Below are 14,478 nucleotides of genomic sequence, written 5' to 3'. Positions count from 1 at the left end.
GTATATATTAATTCAGATTGTCAAAAAATCAAGAAGATTCTGATACAGATACATGTATATTATTTTTGGACAAAAAATACAACAGACAAGTAGACAGGCAGAAAAACAGACATTGTGATTCCAAGTCTGAGATATCCCAAACTTTTGGGAAGACTATAACAAAGTTTATTTAACAGTGTGTAGTTACCTTAACTTTGAAGCAAGCCTTGGATCTTGGGATTTGTTCTTTATCTTATGAGAGGCTGACTGTATATTGAACCTGTAAGACAAATACTCACAGTCTCACACAGTAGATATTTTCTAAGAATACATTTAATTAAAACTTAAAATATCAAAAAGAGAGAGTACAAGTTTGTAGGTTCTCTATAGTCTTAAATATATCTAACATTTAACCTGAAACTATAGGCACACGCACCATTCACTAGTGTTGGGGGGAAAAAATAATTGTCAGTAAATGAATACATAGATGTAAAAATTCAATGGATTAGCTAGCTGATGTTCTTTCAACACACATTCACATGTATTTATACCTTTAAAGTTGGATGTCACTGTTAAAAATTTTTAGTTGAAATTCAAAAATCCAGTTTATCCCCCCTCTTCTCACAAAGTTATTGTATACTATATAGTTTCATAGCCTTTACAGCCAGCAAAATCTATTCATAATTTGCATATTTTAAGTGCACTGGATTAAAATTATAATGTAGAATAAAATTTCTAGAGTATTGAGTCATTAGAAAGATCTGGTTAAAAATGCCAGAAGACCAAGTAAAATGAGCTGAATTTATTTTTGATGAAGCCATGCAAAAATGTAGAATTATAAAAGAACAAAAAGAAATTATCAAGAAATATAATTTGTCATAAAGAGACATTACAGATACTTTGATTTTTTATTTCAAGTATTTATTTTTACCTTCAATGCTGTGATGATGCAATCGTCTGTAAAATCAGCTTCAGGATCAATCGCCAGTCTTATCAGCTTCGGGTTCTTTGGACTGAAAAAAAAAACAGCACTGTGACACTGAACTCAAGTTGCCGAATGCATCTATGGGCCATAAAAACAAACATTTGTCATTAAGTTTAAGAAGGAATCCGGACTTGATAACGATCTCAACATACATAACGCCAACTGACATACAAGGTTTCTACTTTCACTTTCATATCAGTACGTAACAAAACGAAAACAAATTCAAGTTTTAAAAAGTAGTAATGCCTTTAGCCTAACATGTAATGTTTACATTCATTCAGAAACAAATTTTATCCAAACTTACTTACAGATCACGAACGTTAGATTTACGAAATGCATTGATTTAACAATTACATGCATGATGCAAGTGATAAGAGTATATATTAGAGAGTTCATACGCACCTGTAACAATAATGAAATTATATTTAAACAATATGAATCAAAAGTCTTTAAATATTATTATAAGAAGATCACTTGCCTTTTCCAAACACCCAACACGTCTGCTGCAGCAGTGACGTCAAAAATGACGTATATTTTCACCCGATAAAAGACAAAACCGGCGCGGAGAAAAATACGGAATTATTTTAATTTTACTTAGCCAAACCCAAAAGATTTAAAATGAAAAGCAAATTAATTTATTCTTTATCTACATGTATTTTGTCTGGGAAATGCATTATAACAGAAAAAAAAATTGTGAAAGGGTTTTTTTAGAAGGAAAGGGGGGGGGGGGGGGGGGGGTTGGGTTAAACAGAGTAGAACTTTATATACAATATAATTAATTACTAACAAATTCTTTTGAATTAATGTACATTTAAATTTATCTTTGATATATATAATTGAAATTGCAATTTTACTTCAGTATAACAAGGACAGATAAGTGAACAGTCTCATATGATTCTCATATGATCGCCGTTTCATATGATTCTCATTTGATCACAATTAAAACATTCGTATGAATTTTACCTGAGTATAACAAGGACAAATTAGTGAACATTGTTTCATATGATTCTCATATGTTCAGTTTCATATGATTCTCATATGATTATTGTCAGAATATTCATATGATTCTCATATGCAGGATCTTTTATATGAGAATCATATGTATATAACTTCATATGATTCACATATGTATGATCATATGTATGATCATATGATTCTCATATGATTGGCCACATATGATTCTCATATGATTGTATATACATATGATTCTCATATGATCCACATATGATCTTCATATGAAGGGCAATGCATATGTGGATCATATGTGGCTAAATTGCCTATGTACAACACACAGACAGTCACTTGGAAAAATTTACACAAGTAGACACTCATTTTTTTGAAAAACAATTTCCCATTAATCCATTGTTTTTATTACAGTTTTTGACCTCTCAGCATTTGTTGTCAACATCACACAAATTAAATAATTAGACAAACCAATCATATTTTTACGTTAAAACTTATCTGACCTTGTTGATTTTTGGTCTCAGTTGCTGAAGCTATAAATTCTATCCTTTGTTTATAACCTGCTCTGATGTTGAACTACCAGTCTATATATTACATTGTCCATTTCACTTAAATCGGAGGATCAAGCTAAAAGCCCCAAACCTCCACATCCCCATATCTCCTATTCTTAACAGTTACATTGATTTTTTTTTAAAGATCTGAATATGTAAATTGTCTCTTATGAATATATGTTACTTAATGGAAATTAATCTGAGATGGCAAATCTGACATATAATTAATATACTAAATTCAAAAATTACCCTTATATATTCACATCATTGATATGTTGAAAAAAATCTGGTGTCTTACAGTGTAGCTATACAAGAAGATAAAATATTGGTCATAATTTCATTGAAAAAAAATATATTTTATTAAACCAAGAGTTGTGGCAATCTTAGTCCAGATTTCGGACTTAGCTGTCTAATGTCTGAATTCTTCACTCAAATTTTCTTCTTTTCTCGGCCCTGTCTTCCCACACAATTTAATACATGATATATACACTTTTAATATCACCCTGTGTTTTTTATATATATATTCCTCCATGTTTTGTATCTAGCCGGGACAGAAAGACATCGATCATCCCTACAGGTCGACTTCCCAGAATTCAGTCAACGTTTTCATTAACCAAATTCTCCCTCAGTACATGTGTACTTAATAAGGTCATAGTGTACATCCAGTTTACATATAAATTAGTCCTCTCCTTTTGGTACCATTTCTAACTCCATGTGTAGCAGAGTAATGCAGAAAACAAAATTACATAACATATAAATCAAGCAGAACTATATCACATAGAGGTCAATTCTGACAAAAAAATAAAAGATTGCGAAAGGTACTGAATTAAGGTTAGAACTTAGTCGGCACATAAATACAAACAGTATAATTATCAGGTACTAATATCTGCCAATGGTTGGCATTACTTGTGTGTCTGTCTGACTGCCATTTATGTTCATTATAGGTAGGCATTGATTTAAGGGTACTTAACATGAGCAAAAAAATGTTGCATGGACTTATATATATTTTTTGACTGATTTTTACTTGAAATGAAATAAATAAGGCCTAAAAAAAAAATATGTTTGTTTCCTGTAACCCGACCGACCCATTCAAATTATCCCCGGGTGGATTTTTTTTTTCCTGACAAATGGCAAAACTTAGTTTGATCAATCAGCTGTTTCCATTTATTAAATAAAAAAATATAGCTTGTAGCTTAATTTGAGACATAAAATATGTCAACCAAGTTTACATTTACCTTAAATATAAAGAGTAATCATTAGTGTAACAACAGTACAACTTCCTGAAGTTCGTTTTCTGCCGCTAGGCAGCCATTTTGGATGCCATGTTTGGTGTCCACTGTAAATATAACACCTGTTATTTTCAGTCCGGGGATGTTTCACCATTCATAAGCAAAAAAAAAAAAAAAAAAAAAAAAAAAAAATTCCGACCTACCGACCCTTGATTTTTTAGGAATGTTACAGGAAACAAACTTATTTTTTTTTTAAGCCTAATAAATCCCTGAAATATAAAGAAATTGTAGGGTTTCCTTGGTGCTTAGATACAAGATTTGTCTTGCTTTCTATGTAATTCCATACAAAATTTTGCACAAATTTTTAACCTTACGACAAAATCTTGTAAAAATTTCCCATATTACTCAGTCAACATTATTAAGGTTACCGCTTTAAATGTAAATCTATGAGAAATATTGCTGATTTCTGAAAAAAGTTTGTTTGTGTTATTTATCCTTAATTGCAGATTTAGTTCCATTTTCTTTTCTAAGTATTAGATATACCGTATAATCCCTATTAACCGCCCCGGGTGCTTAGAAAATTGCAAAAAGGGGGCGGTTATTTTGGTATTTTCTTTATGATATTTAATGTCATATTTTAACGAGGCCCAATCTAGTTGAAAATTATGAAAACGGAATGATAAAAAATTTTAATTCTTGGAAATAAATTTGTATGTTTTATGCTTAAAAAAATTAGAATGAAATTTTGTTACCTTGCCTTTATTGTAGTCAAATGGGGGCACTGTCAAGATACGGACCATTTGTCATGTTCTTATACACAATTACATACTAAAACTCTTCAATAAACAAAGAAATTTACAAATTTAAAAAAAAATACATGATGAAATTCTTTGTTTTTCACATATATTATGCAATTTTCATTCTTCTTATAAAAAATGAAAAGAAAATTGGAGGTAGCCTTTATTGCAGTGAAAAGGGGGCATGTCAAAACACAAAATTTGGATTTATTCTATCCAACTACGTATTTTATAGGTCGCAATGGGTTTACATAACACCAACAAACGATTGCAATACTGTATTAGTTTCTAAAAAATAAATAATTCTTACATTATGAAATAATTTTCTTGCCATGCTTTATTTTTCTCTTAACACGCGACGTTGTTTTAAGTGGGAAAAAGAGGTAGAGGGATGGGGGGGGGGGGGGGGGGTAAAGGCGACAAAATTACGATTTTTACTAATATAATCTGTACCAAAAATTGATTCCTCAAAATTAATTAGGTTCCAAAGTTGTTTATTGATTTAAATATTTAAAAAAAATAATAGAACTGCCAGCTTTCAATGCACAGTCTATAGAGCTACCAGGTAAGCAAGATCAGCGAAACATTTTAGCGCAATTTGACGTCATTTTGATTGTGACGTTATTGTGGTCAATTGTGACGGCAGTCAAGGGTATTGTGACGTGCCTGAGTCGACGCTGCGTTAAAACGTATGCGCAGATCAAGTAGATCGGGCCTCGATAAGTTCAAAATATATTTTGAAAAAAAAATAAATCCAAGGAACCACTAAAATAATGTCCAACTTTACTGAAAGTGAAGATTATCCACCCAAATTATGTTAAATTTTTCATTTTCCATGGAGATATTGGGTAATAGACAAGTTTCATTTTCACTTTCTTCAATTTTTCGAAACCATTCTTTATGATTTTAATCAAGGTACAGGGGGCCTTTATTTCCTGATGATTGAAAAAGACCTAAGGGGGTGCTTATAGGGGCAGGGGCGGTTAATAGGGATTATACGGTATTACATTTAAATGCATATATAGAGAGAATAGAACTCTGGTAAATACAAACACAAACAATAAATACTATTATTTAGTTTCGATCATTTCAATTTTGTCAAAGAATGATTTTCTCCCCAAAAACATGGAACCAGGAATACATTGTCTTCAACATTCAGTAGAATATTCATTAAGATGCAGCGTTTTTTTTTCCTTATATAACTGGTACCGATAAACGGCACCATTCCCAATGCCAAAAAAATGTTAATTTTTCCCAATTCTGTGACTAAAATTCCCAATTCAACTGTGAAGCAAAAGATTACGACGACATTGTATTTCTTGTTAAATGAAACATTGTACAAGTTGACTAATTGTTTCACTTCCACTTAAATCGAAAGTAGACAAAGTCTTATTTTGGTGGGAGCAGTGGATTAGACAGCGTAGTGTCATACATTTTGACAAATTGAAAGCATGACAATGTGAAAACAAGGGACTTTGATATAAAAAACAATAAGTACTTGTTGATTATTCTTTAAAACAAGCAGTAATAGGTAATTAAGTTGGAATAAAAGCAAATACGTTGCATTTGCATAAATAAGAGAAAATTCTTCTTTGTTTTTCTTAGATGTTATTTTTCTCAATTGAACCCGTACCGGACCCTTTCCCAATGGGTGGAAAAAAATCGCTGAAATGCCCATAGGAAGCAATTTAATTGTGTAAGGGAGAGGACAAAACATCTTCATTTTTCTTTTAGGGGAAGAGATGGGTAAGGTTGGGGGCAAGGGGCTCAAAGCAAAAATTCTTTAACAAGCTTAAAACATGTAAAATATAACATTATTATTGAGGGAGCATATATTGTTGCTTTAAGCTATGTTTTCTATATAAATCCATTTTTAGCCGGGCTTATTGCTCAAAGAGCAATTGCCGGCTTATGTGATCCTGTTCAAGGCAGGATGTTGACCCCATAGTCGCCATTTTAAAGTTACGTGCAAAAATATAGTTCTTACTCTCAACCGCTTTTGAGATAATACAAACGCTAAATAAAGCAACAAAAATAAAACGAAGTTTTATCTATATAAAATAAACATTAGTAGTAATGACTTTGAAAACTTCATAAGCCAAAGAACATAGTTCATTAGCATAAGGATTTTTGATAATCAGTGTTACCGTAGTTCTCTACACATAGGAGGTAAAGCAGGAGAGGGAACCAGACTGGCCTGTTTGTTTACATTCAGCTGCGGTACCAGATTAATTCTAATTCTGACAAAATCGGACCGTGGTATTAGGATTGAAAAACTCACTGTCAGTGTCTTATCATATATATTGATAGTTTTAAAATAATTTTTTCATCAGAATATAAACGTGGTTCATGTAAGAAATCTATTCTACTCTGTAAATGAGCCCGGCTCTGTGTACTTCTGAGTACTTTGATTATTAAAAGGCAGTAATGTGAATAAGATAAGAGCTCTGAAAAATTCCCAAATCTTTATATTTAAAATGCACTTCTTTAAATCATGAATAATATGCATCTTAAGCTATTTCTAATAACATTTATCAGCTTAGGGTTTGTTTTCTGTTAAGTCTATTATAATTGTTTAACAATGGCCTTGCTTAAGGAAGGGCATCCAAGATAAAAAAAACAAAAAACAAAAAAAAAACACTCATGAAAAAGTAAAATGATCTTCAACTTGCTGAATATTAATTTACAGTTAACATGGTTAAGTTACCAATAAAAATCGAAATGAGAAGCAAGAAGATAAGGCCATCCTTAAAAAATTGTTTGTTTGGAATTGCCGCCTGGAGGGTTTCAGACACAGGAGGGAGGGAGGGAAATTATTTTTTTTTTAATTGAAGATAAATTATAAATTTTTGATAAAAATCTCAGAACAAAAATACCTAATTTTACATAGATCTGACACTACATTTCAGTGTTTTGTATGGTGCGTGTGATACATGTAATGGGCAAAAAAAATTGATTAAATTAAAAAAAAATCTTCCTACTTTTGGTCAATAAAATTTTTTCAGGAGGGGGGCATTTCAATGAGGCGGGAGGCAATTCCAAACAAACTATAATTTTATTTTGGCCTAATGAAAAAGGATTGACTTCAAAATAACTGTAAACAACATGGAACAATAGATTTATGACAAGGCATTAAACACAGACACCTGGAAATTCCACAGGTGGAATTAGGTGCCTCGGGGGAGTAAGCATTCCCTGTTGACTGGACAACACACTGTACAAACCTATGCTGAATCTTTATGTTTGGTGTATTAATAATATCATATGTTGTTTATTATATCCATGGACATTAATGACATTGATATGATGGATTTCAAGGGGGTGAAATGGTAATGGCATTCAATATTGCTATTGTAAACTGGATACATTTTTTGTGGTAATATTTAAGAGGAGAAAGAGAGGGGTGAATTCAACATATTTAATTACATATATCTATTAAGTGAATTTATAATATTACTTTCATCACACATGAAATTCTTATGAAAACATGAAATTTGACAGAATTTTCCCGTTTTTTCCCCGATCATGACAAGGAGCACACAGCGGGTGTGACCGGTCAGCAGGGGATGCTTACTCCTCCATGGCAACGGATTCCATCTCTGGTGTTTTTGAGGTACATGTTTGCTCTGCACCAATTTTAAGTATTGTTTAATGGACTTTTGAGCTTAATTACTCATTACTGTTTGTTATAGATCTCCTTACTAATTACTGTTCATTATGTTTCTCCTTACTAATTACTGTTCATTAAAGAATAAAGCTCCCCTTATATTTCATGCTACTTACTAAAGCAGTAGGTTCAAGTTACAGTAGGCTTCCTAATAAGCTTAAATCATGACTGAGTACATATTGTATAGGTCTTAATTAACACTTACTGATTAGCAATGGTTGTACTTTAAGAAAGCCTCATCAATTTCAAGGTGCATTTTGTTTTAAAATCTTATTGTCTGAAAAACAAAAACAAAAACTATCATAAGCATTAGCAAAAAGATTTATGAAAAACATGATTGTACTTGTACAATAGATCAGAAACTTTTCACAACATATCATTTTCAAGAGACAGGTTGGCCTTGGGGTGAGCGCTGTTATATATATATTTCTGAAAGCTATAGATTACACATGCCCCTCGCTTTCAATGGTCAATAGGAAAAGACTCATAAAATTGCACATTTAACCTACTACATGTACTATCCTTCTATACTTTCCTTAAAGATGTTAAAGTAAGCCGAGTCTTTCCTATTTGTAAAGTTTTGTTTGCAGTGTTTTCTATTTATTTCAAAGGAAAGGGTTAGAGAATCATTTATAACAGGCTAGGGGCTGAGGTTTATGAACAAAATCTCTGTGGACCTAACAACAAATTTTTATTTCACAGCGGTATCTTTGTCAATCGAAGCGGTCAATTTGGCCGGTTGCCGCTTCTTGGGGAAAACACTGGTTTAATTATCTTTAGAAAGAACTTTAGCAAAGGCAGCAATATATATATAATATGAATGCAGTCTATATGTTCTATCACTTCTATGGAGAATTGTATATACCAACAAGTCTAATGAGAAAAAAATACATAGGATCAATGTGGAGTAGTGCAAAGAACTTGTTTGTCTCTTTGCTCAGGGATTGTCTAATACAGTGCTCCAAGAACTTTGCAACTAAAATGGTCGCATTTGCGACCCAAAAATTGATTTTGCGACTAAAAATGAAAACACACTCGCATTTTCGCGACTGAGAAAATTTGGGCTGAAAACGTCCATTTTTTTTAAAGATCGGGATCGAGATTTTATTTGTAAAGATTCTCTATCAAGAAAATGTTTGAAGACATATACTTAAATACACTTTACAAAGCGTCACATGGTATTGGATCACGTTATGTTTTGGCAGCATGCTCATGATGCTGTACAAAGTTTGACAGAACCAGAGACGTGTATAAATAATGTTCCTGATAGAGTGGCATCCAAAATTTGTAAACTTTCTAAGATCCGACCTTGTTATTGAAGCATATTGCTTGCATATCACAATGAATCATGCTAATAAAGAGTGTTTTGGTGGCATTTGTAATGACTGTAATGGGTTAGGTACATAGTAGTAAGTTAACATGACAAACAGCAGGTAAAGTCCTGTCTCAACAGCTGTCAAGCTTGTATTTTCATTTGATAAAATTTTATTTCTGTACTCAGATTACTTGAGTTCTTCTGTACGAGGGTCATTCAAAAAATACGTAGACAATGCTTCTCATCGTCATATGATTATTACAAGATTACAGATCAACACATTTTCGTAAACATACACATTTATTTTGTCGAAGTCTGAAGTTTCATTCCATTTGATTAAATAGAACTCATGTTAGTCAAAATTTAAAGCAACATGTTTTGTTACCACGGAGCACGGTTAACCAATATTGTAACGTCAAAAACAACGCTGAGAAAGTTTGTCAAAAGTATACACATTTTTGTTATTTCAAACACGGTTTGTAGCGTCTTCTCCATTCAAAACACATATCCACAACACTTAACACCTAGTTTGCTAACAATTGTACAAATATAGCTTGAATTAGAATGTTATTGTTTTCAAATTCTTTGATTTACCATGCAACTCTATTATTTCTGCAACATTGAAGCACACATCACGTTCAATGACGTTCGTAACTCTTTTGACAATATTTTTAACTTTAACCTGTTTCTTTGCAGACAATCCATCGTCCGATTCAAACTCGCTACCACTCAAAAACTGTATTTTCAATTTAATACAAATACACAGATTTTTTTTCATAGAGATCCTGGTTTATAAGGATTTTTTAAGCTTGTAGAAAAAGTTTCCCGAATGTAAAATCTAATTTTATTGCTACTTGCTGCTCCGTGACGTCCTCCAACGTCATGGTTTTTTGCCTTTTTTAACCAAGTCCATATGTATTTAGAAGCTGATATCTTTTAAACGGAACGAGATATTACATAACCTGATTTCATTTTAATTAATACAGCAATACTTTATTTAAACATGTAAATTTTATTTCGTTTCAGCTCCATTTATTAGAGGTATAGCTGTAAATACTACAAAGTGAAAATTAGAAATTTACTCAATTTTGAAGGTGCTCCGTGACCCCATTTTTGCTGTTCTAAATCCTTGGTAATTTTAATAAATATGAAGATACATTCCAATTTTTTTACTCAAATTATTTGAATCTGTTGTTAAAATATTTGTACAAAATTTGGATATAATATGACGTTAAATAAAAAAGTTAGGACGAAAGTCTACGAACTTTTTGAATGACCCTCGTACAACCATAAGGGTACATGTATTCAATAAAAATATTTAATTCAACCTAGAAAATTTTTATAGTTACAGTAATAAGTAATCTTTGATATAATAAAGACATAGTACATATCCTTATTTAAATTATCAAGTTTTATTCACAAAATGTATTTTTTTTTTATGGCGAGTGAAATATTTGATTATGGCGACCAGAAATTCTGATATGGCGATCAAAAAAAAATTTAGGTCACCATTTTGCGACCTAAGAGCAAGTGTGACTTGGAGCACTGTAATATTAAGAGCTCAGCTCCCTATAACATTTTCTAATTCATCAAATGCAAAGCATTCACCTGAGTATTGAGAAAATAGGGCTTCTGAATTACTCTCTTGACTAAAATAATTTGAATGGATGATATTCCTGTCCCGTGTAAATATAAGAATGAAAAAGAAATAAGGCCATTTTTCAAATTTTAAAATAGTGTTTACTTTTTGTCCTAGCTCTGCCGACTCTGGGTGAAATTATTATTAAAGTAGGTAGGTGAGAAAATCTTTTTTTCTGAAAATCTTTTCTTTCTTTTTAGAAAATTTTTGCATATCTGTTGATAGAATAAGAGAAAGAAAACAATAATTATTGCATCCTGCAATTTAAAAAAAAAAACAACTTTTTAATCGGGCTATTATTAATCAATGGGTCAGGAGAGGGCAAACAAACAATTTCATAAAGATGGCCTAAAAGTGTTTCTTTTTTTTTTTTCTATTTTCAAGGTTATATATCCACAAAGGTTATTTGTCCTTTCTTCTATAAACAACCTTCATATTCTTTCAGGTTCGAAATCAACTTAAAAGAACACATCAATAGATGATGACACAAGCAGTGAAGTACACATACATTAAATCTAGACTGTTTTTAAAATGATAAGTTATGTTGAGTTCTACTGGTGAACAGCAAGTGTGCAGCAATTTTCAGGAGATAGTCTAAACAAGCACACCCATGGAATAAGTAAATTTGAAGACGGTAACCACAAATTCCTATATATGCAAGAAGCAGCTAATATCAGTTGAAGTCAGTGGGGTTTTTTTTCAAAGGGGAAGGGGGGTTATTGAAATTTAAAAGAACTAAGCCTTTTAAATTCACAGTAATGCATGTTCGAGATTTCTGATTCCACTACAGTAAAACTCCTTTATAACAAAGTCACTGGGACCTACGAAATTACTTCACTATATCCATAAAATTTTATATAATAATGTTGTGTTTTGCACGCACTATGCCTAAATAGTAGTCAGGGTTTGACACATGGTGCACGAGCCAGATAAAATGTCAGTATATTGCTAGTACAGGAGGTATTACATTAAAATCTTATGCAATGCATACCATCTCAATTCAAAAACTTGTACAATTTTATCCTAACACACTATCCATATTCACGGTTCCTGAAATCGCACCATACGCCGTTTCACTAAAATGATTTTAAATAATGCCAATTCTTATGACTTATAAACATGATAAAGCTGCATATCAATTTATTTAACAACTCTATCAATTTTTTCCTGAACCTACATTTACCACGTGCTCATGTATAAATAATATAAATCCAAATTTGAAAAGATTTTCTCTTAACTCATTGAACATGGTCATGATGAACATGTTGAATCTCTTAAAGTATTTTGGGTCTTAATCTTTGAACATTAAGGTGTAAAACTTCTACGATATGTGTACTCACTGACATGCCATTATAATTATATCAAATTTTTACGGTTTTAACTTTTTTCACGAGTCATTCTGCTAAATTCTTACACTACAAGATCATGTCCCAACAGTCCAGGTGTTCTACTTATATTACACAGTAAAAGGGCAATATATGTCATAAAAATACATATACATTGACGTACAACTCAGCTTATTGAGATTCTGAGTTAGTTATCAGTGTAACAGAGTCAATATCCCCTTCTCCCAAACTATAATGGGTCAGGGACACCAGTCAACAGTCGCCATTTCTACAAACAGTCTTCGACAAGCCATACTTGTCGTTCATTTCCGTAGTTTTTCCCCATAATTGAAGAAACAAACAAATCTCCTAAATCACTGACATGTCCAATTCACAAAATATGTCCGCTGTATCAATAAAATATTAAAATTTCCACTTACTTCTAATGAAGAAAACTTCAACATCCGGGCATTTGATTAGTAACCAAATCGGGATCAAGTTGAAGGTCACAAATCTATTATCAGATTGTTCGTTCTGTACTAAAAATGTGTAAAAGGCTATCTGGGGGTTTCATTTATTTTATTGCGTAAAAACTGTTATCCACACTTAACATACACAGGGAATAACGTCAGTGGAAGGACATAAATCCGAATATTTGTGCACCGTGAAAGTATAATCAGGTCGTACTTATTATCATTCGTGTGTTGCATGTGGTTTGACCTGCAGTTCATTGACACTCTTTGACGCCTCTCAGTCAGGTCCATTTGGTTAAGATTACCGGTGATCGATGATAACATGCATTCAGGCGCTGACAACCCTTATTGTTATGATAAAATAGCGTAAGATTTTTTCACTTCAAAAGTAGACCTACATGTTTCAGTTCACCATGTCTACACGGGGGCGGATCTAATGCCCTAACTGTTTACAATAGAGTCAGTGATAGACATTAGACTGATATCCTTTTTTCCACTAAACGTTTTTGTGATCAATTAAGGTTTACCAATTCTGCGTTTAAAGCAATATGAGCTGCATGTTTGACATCGGAAAAAAATGTTGCAAATTTGTAATTAACTATTTCAATGACAGAAAAATAGAACATTTAGAAACTTCTGTTGTTTATATTTGCTATGAAAGAACTTTTCATACGCGCTGATTGAAGTAAAATTGGATTATTGTCGTCCTGTACAATAATGATTTCTTATATAATACCGTATATTCGGTTGTACAGAAATATTTTTTCTGAAACATTTTTAAACTTTATTTTGGTTTTATTGATCATAAGGGTTTAGATTACATACATATTAATCATAATAACACATTTTACCAGCAAAATAAAATTCTCAAAAAATGCAGCTCATATTGCTTTAAACAAGTAAAAAAGCCTCTATGACGTGAATAAATTAATTGATATCACATAATATGTTTTACGGTGTGACCGTTGGGGCGAGCGCGGTAGTACCATCGAAAAAAACTTGAAAAATTTATCAGCCACTTCAAACATCAAGCCGCACGAGACGTCTCGACTACCTGTGACGTCACACGACGTCATATGGAGCTCGGCGGAGCTTACGGAGACAGCCGAGCGTCTGGTTGATACTATAGACCTAGTGCAATTTTGGTCGAAAAACATTGCAGAGTTATTTTTTGTTTATTTGAAAAATATCTACAAACTGATAGCGTTTCATGCTTTACGTTATTATTTATTTATTTATTTATTTATTTATTTATTCGCGCAAAGGACATTGGGTAGTGCAGGAATTCTGGGAATGTTGCACAGAGAAATTTGGCTGACACAGATTTCAATCCGAATTTCCTCTGTTCATACACGTTAGTCTATTGAGCTCGCTGCGCTCGCTATTAAAGTTAGACACAAAGAAAAAAAATTTCAACTGCCCCCAGCGGGATTCAAACCCCTACAGTGTGACAAATTTTAGATCGGTCATATCTTTGCAACAAATGCACGCGTGAAAATTCTAATATGTTTTACGGTGTGACCGTTGGGGCGAGCGCAGTTGTACCATCAAAAAC

At 32.3% G+C, this 14,478-nt stretch overlaps 1 protein-coding gene across 1 annotated transcript in view; it reads right to left on the bottom strand.

The window, feature by feature from the left end:
* Nucleotides 1–12,996, bottom strand: part of LOC134281716 (ecdysone-induced protein 78C-like) — a 67,072-nt gene extending 54,076 nt beyond the window's left edge. The window contains exons 1-2 of the mRNA XM_062764146.1: nt 12,891–12,996; nt 8,377–8,448 (exon numbers count right to left, since the gene is read on the bottom strand). The gene's annotated coding sequence lies outside the window, so the exon portion shown is untranslated. The remainder of the gene's footprint in view (nt 1–8,376; nt 8,449–12,890) is intronic.
* Nucleotides 12,997–14,478: the final 1,482 nt, after the last annotated feature.

The sequence above is a fragment of the Saccostrea cucullata genome, unplaced genomic scaffold (genome assembly GCF_032062105.1).
Source record: "Saccostrea cucullata isolate Sc308-1 unplaced genomic scaffold, CSIRO_AGI_Scuc_v1 ctg398, whole genome shotgun sequence".
In the NCBI taxonomy this organism is placed as follows: domain Eukaryota; kingdom Metazoa; phylum Mollusca; class Bivalvia; order Ostreida; family Ostreidae; genus Saccostrea; species Saccostrea cuccullata.
This window is presented reverse-complemented; position numbering and strand designations above follow the sequence as displayed.